Below are 13,926 nucleotides of genomic sequence, written 5' to 3' on the forward strand. Positions count from 1 at the left end.
GACGCTTAATCCGTTGACGCTCTAGGTTTGCTGCGTTTTTTACGTTGACGTTTTGCTTTCTTAAGTATTATTATAAAGGGTGCGATGTAGAGAAATAAGTATATTCTGAGATTTCTATACCAGTTGGATAGCCTTTGACATACGTGCCAACGAGTATTCCTGTGTTAAATTGATAAGGCGCGAATGTCATTCTACATAATAAATAAATCTTCAATATTTTAGCTTCTTTCCATTTACGATCCACGTGAATGATATTATAGTATATTAACAAATAACACAAAACAATCGTAGTCCAATTTAAATATATTGTATTGATAAACCATATGTACAACCTTCTACTTACCGTTAATTCTCAGGAATGGCAACCAATTGTTTGTTTAGGGGCAATTTATTGCAATTCACTCAGGTCAGGCATGGCTGACCCGTTTCACTTGGGACTACTTAATTATGGATGTTCATCGTCCATCCGGTAATATTGGTAGGTAAACTTTATTATTGCCTCGACCGCAGTTGATACGCAAGCGCCTTTGGGAATAACAGTGGTGTAGCCAAAGCGAATTTTCAATAGAACGGAATTTAGAATTCATGCTTTGTATTTATTTAAGGCACGTAACCTGCCTTCAACTTGTGTTAACTCACTAAGTTGAAATTATTGTACTTTATTTATAACACATCAAAAATAAAGGGGATTTAGCTTGAAATGCATGCCCTGGCTATTTTATTTAAGTTTTACATACACGAGTTCATAAAAATATTTCTGGTTCGAGTGGGGTGGGGTTACACGATGGTTCGAGTGGGGTGGGGTTACACGATGGTTCGAGTGGGGTGGGGTTACACGATGGTTCGAGTGGGGTGGGGTTACACGATGGTTCGAGTGGGGTGGGGTTACACAATGGTTCGAGTGGAGTGGGGTTACACGATAGAGGTTCATGATCACAATAGCGAAGCTGTAAGAAGCAGCACAAATTAGTTCATGGTTCGATGTAACTTTTCTATAGTTTATAGTGTACTACTTTAATGGATAAATTGTGGTGACCTCACGTATTGGTCGCTAAGTTTCAAGACTTTGGTTGACAAGCATTAACGCAAAGCACGCCTTCAGTACGTAGCTGGGTCCATATTTACCGGCCCTGACTTAGATCCGCGAAAGAAAAAAGGAATATGTGCAGGCTACCTATGGTGCCGATGTCAGTCACAAACTGTATTAAATAAAGACATGTTTAATGTTCGGTGGTGCATGCTAGTTTTGATTCAAGATTAAAGCAATTATTGAATATTTCAATCTAAAGAATGTTCTTAGTCTTAAGTCTGATGATTTGTTTGGGGAATGCGGGTCCTGTTGACACGAAAAGAAAAACAGCAGCGGATGCTGCATGAGAATACTAACAGATGGCGCTGTTCGCCCTTTCTATAGGTAATTGGAGCTAAATCATGTCCCTCGTTGCGACTATAAGCAGGTCCACCCGTGGCACTTTTATATACTTATATACATGTACAGCGAGAGAAATAGAGCGACATGATTGTTATGTACCAGACGCGTCGCCTAGTAAACGGTTACTACTCAATTAGCGTGTTCAGTTGTATTTACCGGGTACCAATCGATATTGGAACCTGAATAATTTAGCACGGCCTCCAAGCCTGGGGATATCTGAGAGTTCCGATGCGCGACCGAAGACTACACAACTTAATCGTATTGGCATCAGTGGACGATTTATTAGTCATATCGTTTAACTCTGTTGGTCTCTCTGTCAACCGCTTACAGCTACTCAAACATGATTGAATAAATTATAACCATGATCGATGATACATGTTTGTGAGGATAGTCATAATTGGGATTAATTTATATATATACAATATAATATACAATATAATACAATACACATACCTGTTAAAATTAATAATGTTATATATATATATATATATATATATATATATATATATATATATATATATATATATATATATATAGGATCTGGCACGAGTTGTCATATCATACCTTATTTTGTTAAACGAGTTCAGGAATTTTGTTAGTAAGAGAGCCTTTGGCGAGCTTACTAACGAATTTCGTGGACGAGTTTAATAAAATATGGTATGATATGACAACGAGTGTCAGATCTTTTCATCGCATGCTTTTAAAAGAGCAAATTAACTAAATATTTATGCAAACATAATGATAAATCCCGAATGCTGTTTACATTTTGTGACGTCATTTGACGTCGCAACGTCATTTCAGCAAAATAACAAAATGCGATTGGTCAATAAACGAAAACTAAGCCAATAAAAACGCTTAAAAATGTTGTATTACACATGTGAAATAAAAAAATATTTAATGGTTGTATTACATGGGAAACAGGGTGTAGCATCTGATATATATATATATATATATATATATATATATATATATATATATATATATATATATATATATATATATATATATATATAACATTATTAATTTTAACAGGTATGTGTATTGTATTAGGTTAATACACATACCTGATTTTCATAAAGAAATAATATTTTTCTATCATGGTTTGTTGTCAAATAACCCACAGTAAGGAGCATAGATGCGTACGAAGTAAATCACGAGTGCTAAGCACGAGTGATTTGATAACACGCATCTATACTCCTTACTGTGGGTTATTCGACAACAAACCATCATAGAAATATATTATTTCGATTCTAACACGATTCTGATTAATTTGGCTTAAGCTTTTGGACGTGAACTATATTTTTCAATACTCCGCCCTTCTTACATCGTCGGATACCCACGACTAATTCATTCCGTTACTCTCCAGCATTATGCTGGAGAGTAACGGAATGAATTAGTCGTGGGTATCCGACGATGCCCTTCTTAGTACAAAGTTCACTATTTAGTGACGTCATCGAATTGTACAAACAAAGGACGTCATTTCCATTCATAAAAATTTCGCAAATGACGTCACTTTCATTGAGAACAACAATCGTAGAAACTAAAGACGTCACGTTTATTGATGCTACTGAAAAGTTGACATGCTATAAAAAAAATTCTAAATTACGTTTCTTAACAAATAACATTATTACATTTCTTTTAGAGCGGGTTCTAGCACGTGCATTTTACTTCAATATTTTCTTTATTCATTCGGCACTATTTTCGAAACATTAAAGGGACTGTCCAACAGATTAAACCGTCGTTCGACGCGAATCGATATTTTTGGAAACTACGAGGATTGCTTATATAGCTAAAAAATACCTCCGCATTTGACGTGAGCGTGGATGGTCGAGTGGTAAAGTCGGGAGACATTTTACTCCAAGCTTCCATGACTCTAGGGGTCAGTGGTTCGAGCCCTGTGGAGGTTAACGTTTTATCTTCTTTTTTTAAATTGTATTCTTATATTTTACTGGAGATTTTTAGTTCAAATGTTTAAATGTATCAATATAAAGCATTTAAAGCAGTTAATGACAAGCTTTAATACATGCCAAAATCTGTTGGACGGCCCCTTTAAGCTCCGCCCATAATTTATTGCAGAATAACCCACACTTGATTTCCTTCTTTGTCTATAGAAAACCAGTCGCCTGCCGTGTTAATGCCGTGTTAGAATAAACAATATAACATGCAATCTCACATCGTCATTTGTAGCAGAGACGCAGAAAACAGAGATAGGTAGCTTGCCAAATAACGGCAAACTCTCGCACGTCGCGGGTTTCGGCGAGATAAGCGCGCAACTGCGTCTCTGTCTGTAGTATTGGCTTTATTTTTGCGATATGGCGTTTCATGCCTAATTAAGATTATATTATTTTATTAATAACCCCCATTTATAATTGCTTAGGTTCAATAGTTCTATTAATTTCATTTTTTATGTAAAACATTCAGTTAAAAATAAGCAAAACGTAGCATCTCTCATTAGACGGATCTAGATCTATAGCCTGTATCAGGTGTTGCCGTCGAATGGTACCACGCCACATTTTTATAAATATATACTACTTACCGGTAGTTATTTTTAAGTATTAATTTCATTAAAATAAACATGAGTGCAATTGCTGGTATTTCAAGTACCTGTAAGCAAACAGTAATACAAGCAATATTTGTTGTTATTTTTTAAATTAAAGTATGGTTTAAATAAATAGAGTATAGATCATCATCATCATCATCATCATCATCATCATCATCATCATCATCGTCATCATCATCATCATCATTATCATCATCATCATCATCATCAGCTCCTTGACCGGTTTGGCCGTTGGGAGGAAATGAGGGACGACGATACAGAAATCCTCCTCAAGTCGGGTCTGTTGTGTGCTGCTGAGCGTAATTCATCCATGGGAAGGGATACCCATTCTTTTACATTGTCCATCCAGTTTTTCTTCTGACGGTCTCGACGACGACCTCTCTCTAGCATATCCTGAAGAACAGTTTTGTACATAGAGTCGTGCCTGACGGTGGCCAGAAGGGGCTCTTGTGGACCAACGGCGACAAGTGTTGCAGACATGTACCGGACGTACTCGTTCGTCTTGTGCTCCGTATAGGAGATGCGGAACAGTCTTCGGAGACATTTATGTTCAAATCCATGTAACCTGCGTTCTGTATCCGCGTCCAGGGTCGAGGCCTCGCAGTCGTAGAGCCTGTTCTTGGTGGCGAAGCTGATTGAACTGCTTGTCAACAATCTGCTCAGTCCATCGCTGCGGTCTTCAGGGCAGTTCTTATTCAGACATCAGCGGTACTAGCACCATCCTTGGACAGGGTTGTGCACAAGTACTTGAATCTGGTCACTTCTTCTAGCTACTCGCCGTTCATGGTTATGTTTTCATTGGTGTTGGTCGTGCTGTTCACCATGATTTTTTACTTTTCCGTGCTGACCTTAATCCCGTATGCTTCTGCTATTTCATAGAGTCTATTGGTGAGATCTTAAAGTTCACTGCTGGTGCCTCCCATGAGGCCAATTTCATCAGCGAATCTCAAGTTGGAGATGGGTCTTCCGATGGAAATGGTCATGGAAAGTCTCCTGCATTATCTTCTTAATGGAAAGGTTGAACAGGACGGCATATAGCAGACACCCCTGACGGACGTCCACTGATATCCTAAAGAAGTCCCCCTTATGTCCGTTAAGAAGTGCTGCGCTGCTGGCGTTTCCGTAGAGTTCTTGAATGACTAGCACCAGTCCTTCGACAATGTTGAATCCTATAATAACATGCCATAGGCCATCATGCCACACGCGGTCGAAATCTCTCTTAAAGTCAACGAAGTTGTGGAAGAGCTCGCGTTAATATTGCAGGTGTTTCTAAATGATGATTCTGCAGTTGAAGATCTTTGCCACTGTGCTCTGCCCAGCTCTGAATCCAGCCTGCTCTTCGACCAACAGTTCCTCTGCCTTACTATTCAAATGATTAAGAATGATGCGTAGCATGACTTTGCTTGGATGACTGATGGTGCGGTAATTATCGCACAACTTGAGATTGCCCTTTTTCTGTATGTTTATGACCAGTGACTTGGTCCACTCTTGGCCACATCCTCTCCTCCCAGATCGTTACCGTCATTGCTGCAGTCGTTGCCTCTTCGCCGTGCTTACTCAGCTCGGAAGAGATTATCCTTCCTTAAGACTACGCATTGCCAATATTGCCTTAAGCAGGGTAATGTGAGACTATAATTTGTATACAAGTATAGCATAGTTTATTGTCAGGTCCGTCTGCGCCGAATGCATAAAGGGCCGACCTATCGCCGTGATCTTTTTTTATTCTAAGCCAAAAAAGGTAAATTTTACCCCGGCTGACCGTTTATTCGACAAATATCTGATTTTGATTCAAATAGACCAGCACTCGTTGGGAAATGAGACCTTGATGTTTACTGATAGACAATTACAAAGCCAATTCATGTCTGGTTTCCTATCCCCCGAAAGAAAAGCGGGACAGTGCTGTCAACTTCAAGACTTCTACTTCACGATCCTTGCGCGCTGCGCCGCACTTATGAACTCTCGTGACCTCATCATCTGTCGACCCGATCTTTATATTATTAATAATTCATTATCGGTAGATATGAATGAGATTCAACCAGAAAAAAATGATACTAAGATCTTTTACATTTTATAATGTAAAAGCAACAATAACAGCTAAAACGTATTTTACAAACATCGGGCGCAAGTGCTCATGAAGTCATGATTTAGAGGTCAATCGTCAGAAAAGATTTTTATTCCCGTCAAAAATGATAAGTCGTCGCGATTACATTTTATTATTTCTTAAAAAAATGGGAGAGTAGTCGTATCAAGGTCGGTACGAATAAAAAATATAATGAACAAGAGATGTGTTTGTCAGAAACACAATGCCCCCTAATGCGCCGCTTTGAATTTTATTTTTATTTATTTTTTGACCTTTGACCTTGAAGGATTACCTTGACCTTGACTTTTCACCACTCAAAATGTGCAGCTCTATGAGATACACATGCATGTCAAATATCAAGTTGCAATCATCAATATTGCAAAAGTTATGACCAAGGTTGAAGTTTTTGTTAAAGTTTTGGGACACACACACACACGCACACCACACACAACACACACACAACCGCATAATGGCATAAGGACATGTAATATTAACCTTGCCCGTGTTTGTGTCCGGCTCATAACTGTCGGTTGTCAAACTATTATTATGTTGTATCTGGAACATGACTTTCTATTTATAAGGGAGAAATGTTATATATGAATCTTAAACAACTTTTCTCGAAGACATGGACTCCACAAATTGAAATTAGGCTTAACTATGTGTACTATGTTGCAAGGGAAACAACTTGTACGTGCCTACAATGGCGTATGCGAATGGGATTATCAGCAATATAGTATAGCGCTATGATTAGTTTTTCATATTTAAGGGAAGTAAGTCTAACAGGTTTTCATTCTAAAATAACTTTCGGTTGTCAAACATAAATTATACTGTGTTTGGAACATGACTTTCCATGTTTAAGAATTTAATGCACCACACACACACACCACACCACACACAACACACACACAACCGCATAATGGCGGAAGGACATGTAATATTACCCCTGCATGTGTTTGTGTCCGGCTCATAACCTAGGCGAGCATTATGGGATTTTTTTTGGAGTAAATTTACAACAAATGGTTATCACCTCAAGAGTACGTGTCGCGTGTAACAGCCATGTTTATCGCTTGAATTTCGGGGTTACAGTTGACTGTAGTTCTGGCTACCATAACTTTAAATGTCGCTTTTTATGATTTTTGACTGGCGCGACTTTATAGTTATGGACCAACCCCATTAGGAAAGTCAACCAGAAATTCCCGAAAAGTTGACAGTTAACAAAGACCGGTCCAAAACAGCTTTTATATGCAGTTGTTGGCCCAAATCAACCACTTGATTGGAAAGATTGACATTTTTCACATTTAACTGATATATTCTTTCACAAAATACTATCTTAAACATTTTAAATGTATCTATTCTGCTCTTACATATCGAGAAAAACAGCGATGTGACTGACTTTCTTGAAATGCGAATCTCTCGAGATTTCACGGTCATATGACGTTATTTCTATTTTTAGTAACAAACCATGTGCTCAAGTGTTTTCAAATTCAGAATGACATTTCCCGGTATTTTAATTATTCTGGCTTATTTTGTAAACAAATTGTAGTGTCAATACAAAGTCAAAGTAAATATTATATAAAACTACCTGATTCACAATGAAATCAAACTTAATAATCCACCAGACGTAAGTTGTTAATCACAAATAATAGATTTCAGAAAACGAAAGTAATGTTTACAATTTCAGCATAAAATGTCAAGGTCGATCCGAAAGTATCCAAATGAAAACTCGTCACGTGACAAAGCGACAATGGCGTCAAAATTGTGAATTTCAGACTGATGAGAGTTATTTTCATCTATTGTAAGATGCATTTGAAACATTTGAACCTTAAAATATTCCTCGATGCAGTAATTTATATTCATTCACCAATATATGTAGGAATGTATCAAAGAAAATGAGCTTTCTTTGATTTATAGCGTGACATAAATATGTTACGACTCTGGTTGACTTTCGATACGGGGTTAGCTTCAGCGTACAGGTCTGTCAATACTATATAAACTGTACGCTGAAGTTTCTTTAGCTAAGTTGACTGTTGAGGTTTGTGGATTATTTCTGTTCGTGCCCAGACCAATACTGTAGTATATGTGCATGATGGGACTTCGAAATAAATTAATAAAAATGACCATCGTATCATAACAACGCGTCGCTTGCAACTTGGGCTGGCGATTGTAAAATCAATGTCCAATTTGAATGATTTGTAACAACCGTAATAAAAAATACACCACCATTCTTATATTTTCAACAGTGTGCATTATCTGCCACAAAACACTAATTATTGTGTCCAATTAAATTGACGCCTGTGTTCTATGAATACATTCTAGTTTTTATATAAATCAAGCAAATCAGTCACACAAATGAACAAATACATATTCAGATTTCCCAACATTTCAATTTAATGAAATTGTATTTAAGTAGTAATATCTGGTAAATATTTACAAAATTTAACGTGTTATATCTAGTTGAAAAACCAGTAAAGCACCGGAAACACCATCCCTCCAAATGTCGATCCATCCATTGGCGCCACGTGTCTCAATGGTATAAAACACGTATACATATACCATGTTTACGTTTTGCGATCGGAAGTTGTGGGATATATTGTCAAAATACCAACATTCTTACCGCCAGTGATTGATTAGGTATGTATGTATTTATTGGAAATCGCTTTGCAAAAACATTTTATCCTTTAGTCATGTGTTGTTCTAAAGGCAGTTGTATGTTGTTTACTTGCATCTGGTAAGCAGAAGTGTAATTTGTTTGATATCAAATTAAAAACAGAATGTTATTCACCATGTAAATGTTATCTTATTATTTCTTCCCTTGCGCGTATGTGCGAAATTTTACATTACAATTGAAGTCTCAGATTGTTTGGTCTAACAAGGTGAATGTTGTAGGGTTACATGCTCCTTGGCCATTTAAAATTTAAAGATATATATGAGCCGCGTTCTGAGAAAGCTGGGCTTAATGCATGTGCGTAAAGTGCCATCCCATATTAGCCTGTGAAGTCCGCACAGGCTAATCAGGAACGACACTTTCCGCCTAAACTTGATTTTCGGTAAGGAGAGATTTCCTTGAAACTAAAAAATACCATAAAAGCGGAAAGTGTCGTCCCTGATTAGCCTGTGCGGACTGCACAGGCTAATCTGGGACGTTACTTTTAGCACATGCATTAAGCCCAGTTTTCTCAGAACAAGGCTCATATATATATCGACTATTCGTTATTTAAAGCATAGTTGTGTCCTTATTTCGTATTGTTTTAATATGCATCAGAATCCATATCAAAACAAATTAAACATAAATCAAAACGCTTTATGTTATCAAAATTGACGCTTCCAAAACTGAGACAAGTCAATGAATAATTCTGGCACACATTCGCATTTCTAAAACACTTAGCGGTCTGAATCATTTAACATAAACTTTGGTGGTGTTCGTCCTATTAAAAACAGTGTTGCAATTTGTGTGTGTGTTTCAATTAAATTGTGATTTTAATCAGCCTATTCGTTATAATGTTTCTTGGTGTTTTTTATTAGCAAACTGTCGATGAGTATATAATGGAACAATATACATTTATTGTATGCTGTACTAAAGACAAGCTTGAATCAACGTGTTTGTTTAATATCAAAGACAATATACGAGGCAATGAAAACGTACCAGTTTTCTATCATAGACAACAAAATAAAGATCGTATGTGTTATATTGTCAATTCTGGTGACTCATGGAAAATTATATTATTTTATCAATCAAGTTTCAACAGAGATAAAGTACACGCCCCGTAACTATCAAAAGAATGAATATATGATTTGGACCTTAATGACGCTTACATGTTCTGACTATTTAATGTCATGAAGTGCTACAGTCTTAAAACTTTTAGATTCAATATTTTCTTAGCAACATTCAAGTGATACTTGGTCTTTCTCTTTTTTTATACATAACAAGGAAACCTAAAGCGATATGGCGACCATGCCTTCACACTTCATATAAGTTTACTGATAATTGCATTGGCCACGAAGTATTTATTGATGTTCTCGATTGATTGACTTTCCTCGAATTGAAAAACAATTACCGGTCATAAAATTATACACAACGTTTATATTTGTGTCAAACGGAGTGGCGCCTATCTCGAATATTTAAATACTCAGTTACAACTAGTCTGTCATTTTAAGTGGAAAGTGAGATTACATGATGTTGTTTCTATGCATTATTTGTGAAAACATAAATCATTTTTAATATAAAAAAAAATGTAATAAAGCATGAATTAGTATAATCACTAAAAGAATCAAATCGAATTTCGCGTATTAATGTAAGCAATTTATAATAACACTATTTACTCTGAAAGGGTAAATACAAAATAAACAATTTAGTTCTTCTTTGGATATCTATTATACATTTGTTCTTAAGCGTATGATAAACCTTCGATTATTTAGAATTGTGATACCCTCTGACTTTCGTATAAACGCGTATAATTATTATATACTATATTAATGCTCTTTAATAGCAATCTATAAAGGACAAACATGAAAATATTCGTGCTGGGATGTCTGTGCGTGTTGAGCGTGATTGCATTGGTTTCTTCCACGGCGATGTATGGTGCTTATCCGGCCTATACCGGCACTGTTGGCTACGGTAGCTATGGATACGGGGCAGGAGGTGGCGGCGGATTCGGGGGCATCTTTGGCATCCTTATTTTCTGTAAGTGCTTGATTTCTTTTATTGCAATGTTGTGATGTAAAGACTGGTTTGTTGCTGTGTCTGTATAGGCATATTATGTCTGTGTAGTTTCTTATATTTTGCCTATTTATTTTCATTAAAAACACGTAAGGTGAATTAAAAAAGTTGTAGAAATCAATCTGCATTTTTTAGTATAATAGACTTCTATTCTATTTTTCCTTAATATTAGCATTATGACAATTCCTACACGCAATTCAAATATGATAAATACTTTGTGGACAACTGCTTGTTTTTATCATTCTTCCTAAAAAGGTAACGGATATAAATCAACGAACTTTTCTTGTGTGTATATATATATATATATATATATATATATATATATATATATATATATATATATATATATATATATATATATATATATATATATATATATATATATATATATATATATATATATATATATATGTTATAAATATTTTGTCTTGCAGTGTTTGTATTTATCATCATTATCAACCTTCTGTTCGGCGGTGGTATCGGAGGCGGCAATCAAGGCGGTGGCGGTGGATACACGAACAACAAGAACAATTACTAGACAGTGGTAACTGGTTAAAGTTCTTTATTAACGCATACTATTCTTCAAATATAATTTATAGCGGTTAAATGGTGACATGATTAATACATATGTGCGTGTTATGCTGACACGTATAATAGCTACGTTTTTATACACTATTTGCCGGTAAAAAATGAATCGACATTATGCTGATTTAGTTTTGTTGTTACTTTGTTTTGTTGTAAAAATAACTCAATTTTATCTTTGCAGATCAGCCTTGTGACAACCATTCGACACGAGTAATGGAAAAAAAGAACAAGCTTCTGTAATACTGGATGGAATTTTCAGAAATGAAAGATATTCATATAAAAATGTTTAAATGACACGAAGTGTTTTGAAATACATGTCTTAATATAATAAAAGAGTATTAATTGAGTATACCCTTCTATATAGATAATTCATTGGCCAAGTGTTTCGAAAAATGTGTTTGTAAAACTGTTAAAATGGAGAAACATTACACAAACATTCCTGAAAACGTTCATACTTATTTTGTACCTCTGTATTTTGTTTTACTTGATTTGATGTTCTATGGACATTGTGAAACTCACTTATTTTAGGCACACTTTGTTCATTTCAACATATAAATATTCATTGTCCAAATAACAGTACGAATTTGTCTTGATCAGAATTTCAACATTATTTAGATTCAATATTTTCTTAGCAACATTCAAGTGATACTTGGTCTTTCTCTTTTTTTATACATAACAAGGAAACCTAAAGCGATATGGCGACCATGCCTTCACACTTCATATAAGTTTACTGATAATTGCATTGGCCACGAAGTATTTATTGATGTTCTCGATTGATTGACTTTCCTCGAATTGAAAAACAATTACCGGTCATAAAATTATACACAACGTTTATATTTGTGTCAAACGGAGTGGCGCCTATCTCGAATATTTAAATACTCAGTTACAACTAGTCTGTCATTTTAAGTGGAAAGTGAGATTACATGATGTTGTTTCTATGCATTATTTGTGAAAACATAAATCATTTTTAATATAAAAAAAAAATGTAATAAAGCATGAATTAGTATAATCACTAAAAGAATCAAATCGAATTTCGCGTATTAATGTAAGCAATTTATAATAACACTATTTACTCTGAAAGGGTAAATACAAAATAAACAATTTAGTTCTTCTTTGGATATCTATTATACATTTGTTCTTAAGCGTATGATAAACCTTCGATTATTTAGAATTGTGATACCCTCTGACTTTCGTATAAACGCGTATAATTATTATATACTATATTAATGCTCTTTAATAGCAATCTATAAAGGACAAACATGAAAATATTCGTGCTGGGATGTCTGTGCGTGTTGAGCGTGATTGCATTGGTTTCTTCCACGGCGATGTATGGTGCTTATCCGGCCTATACCGGCACTGTTGGCTACGGTAGCTATGGATACGGGGCAGGAGGTGGCGGCGGATTCGGGGGCATCTTTGGCATCCTTATTTTCTGTAAGTGCTTGATTTCTTTTATTGCAATGTTGTGATGTAAAGACTGGTTTGTTGCTGTGTCTGTATAGGCATATTATGTCTGTGTAGTTTCTTATATTTTGCCTATTTATTTTCATTAAAAACACGTAAGGTGAATTAAAAAAGTTGTAGAAATCAATCTGCATTTTTTAGTATAATAGACTTCTATTCTATTTTTCCTTAATATTAGCATTATGACAATTCCTACACGCAATTCAAATATGATAAATACTTTGTGGACAACTGCTTGTTTTTATCATTCTTCCTAAAAAGGTAACGGATATAAATCAACGAACTTTTCTTGTGTGTATATATAATATATTATACATATATATATATATATATATATATATATATATATATATATATATATATATATATATATATATATATATATATATATATATATATATATATATATATATATATATATATATATGTTATAAATATTTTGTCTTGCAGTGTTTGTATTTATCATCATTATCAACCTTCTGTTCGGCGGTGGTATCGGAGGCGGCAATCAAGGCGGTGGCGGTGGATACACGAACAACAAGAACAATTACTAGACAGTGGTAACTGGTTAAAGTTCTTTATTAACGCATACTATTCTTCAAATATAATTTATAGCGGTTAAATGGTGACATGATTAATACATATGTGCGTGTTATGCTGACACGTATAATAGCTACGTTTTTATACACTATTTGCCGGTAAAAAATGAATCGACATTATGCTGATTTAGTTTTGTTGTTACTTTGTTTTGTTGTAAAAATAACTCAATTTTATCTTTGCAGATCAGCCTTGTGACAACCATTCGACACGAGTAATGGAAAAAAAGAACAAGCTTCTGTAATACTATGTAACATTATGTATGCATATTAAATAAGAGCATCCCTCAATATGTTTCTGTTGTTCATTGGTTTCTTTTTCTATTAAAGATCATTATTAAACGAAATACATATTTATTCCAATAACATAATTAAGCAACTTGACTTTTAAAAACTGTTTGGGCAATAAATTGTCCGTTGATATATACAATGAATGATGCCGACATCAAATCAGTTAGTGGAACGTTTAGCGGTGACAACGAAACATCCACT

At 35.1% G+C, this 13,926-nt stretch overlaps 1 long non-coding RNA gene across 6 annotated transcripts; it reads left to right on the forward strand.

The window, feature by feature from the left end:
• Positions 1 to 401: 401 nt before the first annotated feature.
• On the forward strand, positions 402 to 13,725 carry LOC127844414 (uncharacterized). Of its 6 annotated transcripts, none has more exons than XR_008032718.1 (4): positions 402 to 478; positions 12,615 to 12,808; positions 13,289 to 13,398; positions 13,621 to 13,725. It is a non-coding gene; the product is annotated as an uncharacterized LOC127844414 (long non-coding RNA). The 6 variants fall into 6 exon arrangements; XR_008032717.1 differs by lacking the exon at positions 402 to 478 and adding an exon at positions 3,148 to 3,335; XR_008032715.1 differs by lacking the exons at positions 402 to 478; positions 12,615 to 12,808; positions 13,289 to 13,398 and adding exons at positions 8,532 to 8,703; positions 10,560 to 10,753; positions 11,224 to 11,333.
• Positions 13,726 to 13,926: the final 201 nt, after the last annotated feature.

This window comes from Dreissena polymorpha, chromosome 9, assembly GCF_020536995.1.
Source record: "Dreissena polymorpha isolate Duluth1 chromosome 9, UMN_Dpol_1.0, whole genome shotgun sequence".
NCBI classification, from domain to species: domain Eukaryota; kingdom Metazoa; phylum Mollusca; class Bivalvia; order Myida; family Dreissenidae; genus Dreissena; species Dreissena polymorpha.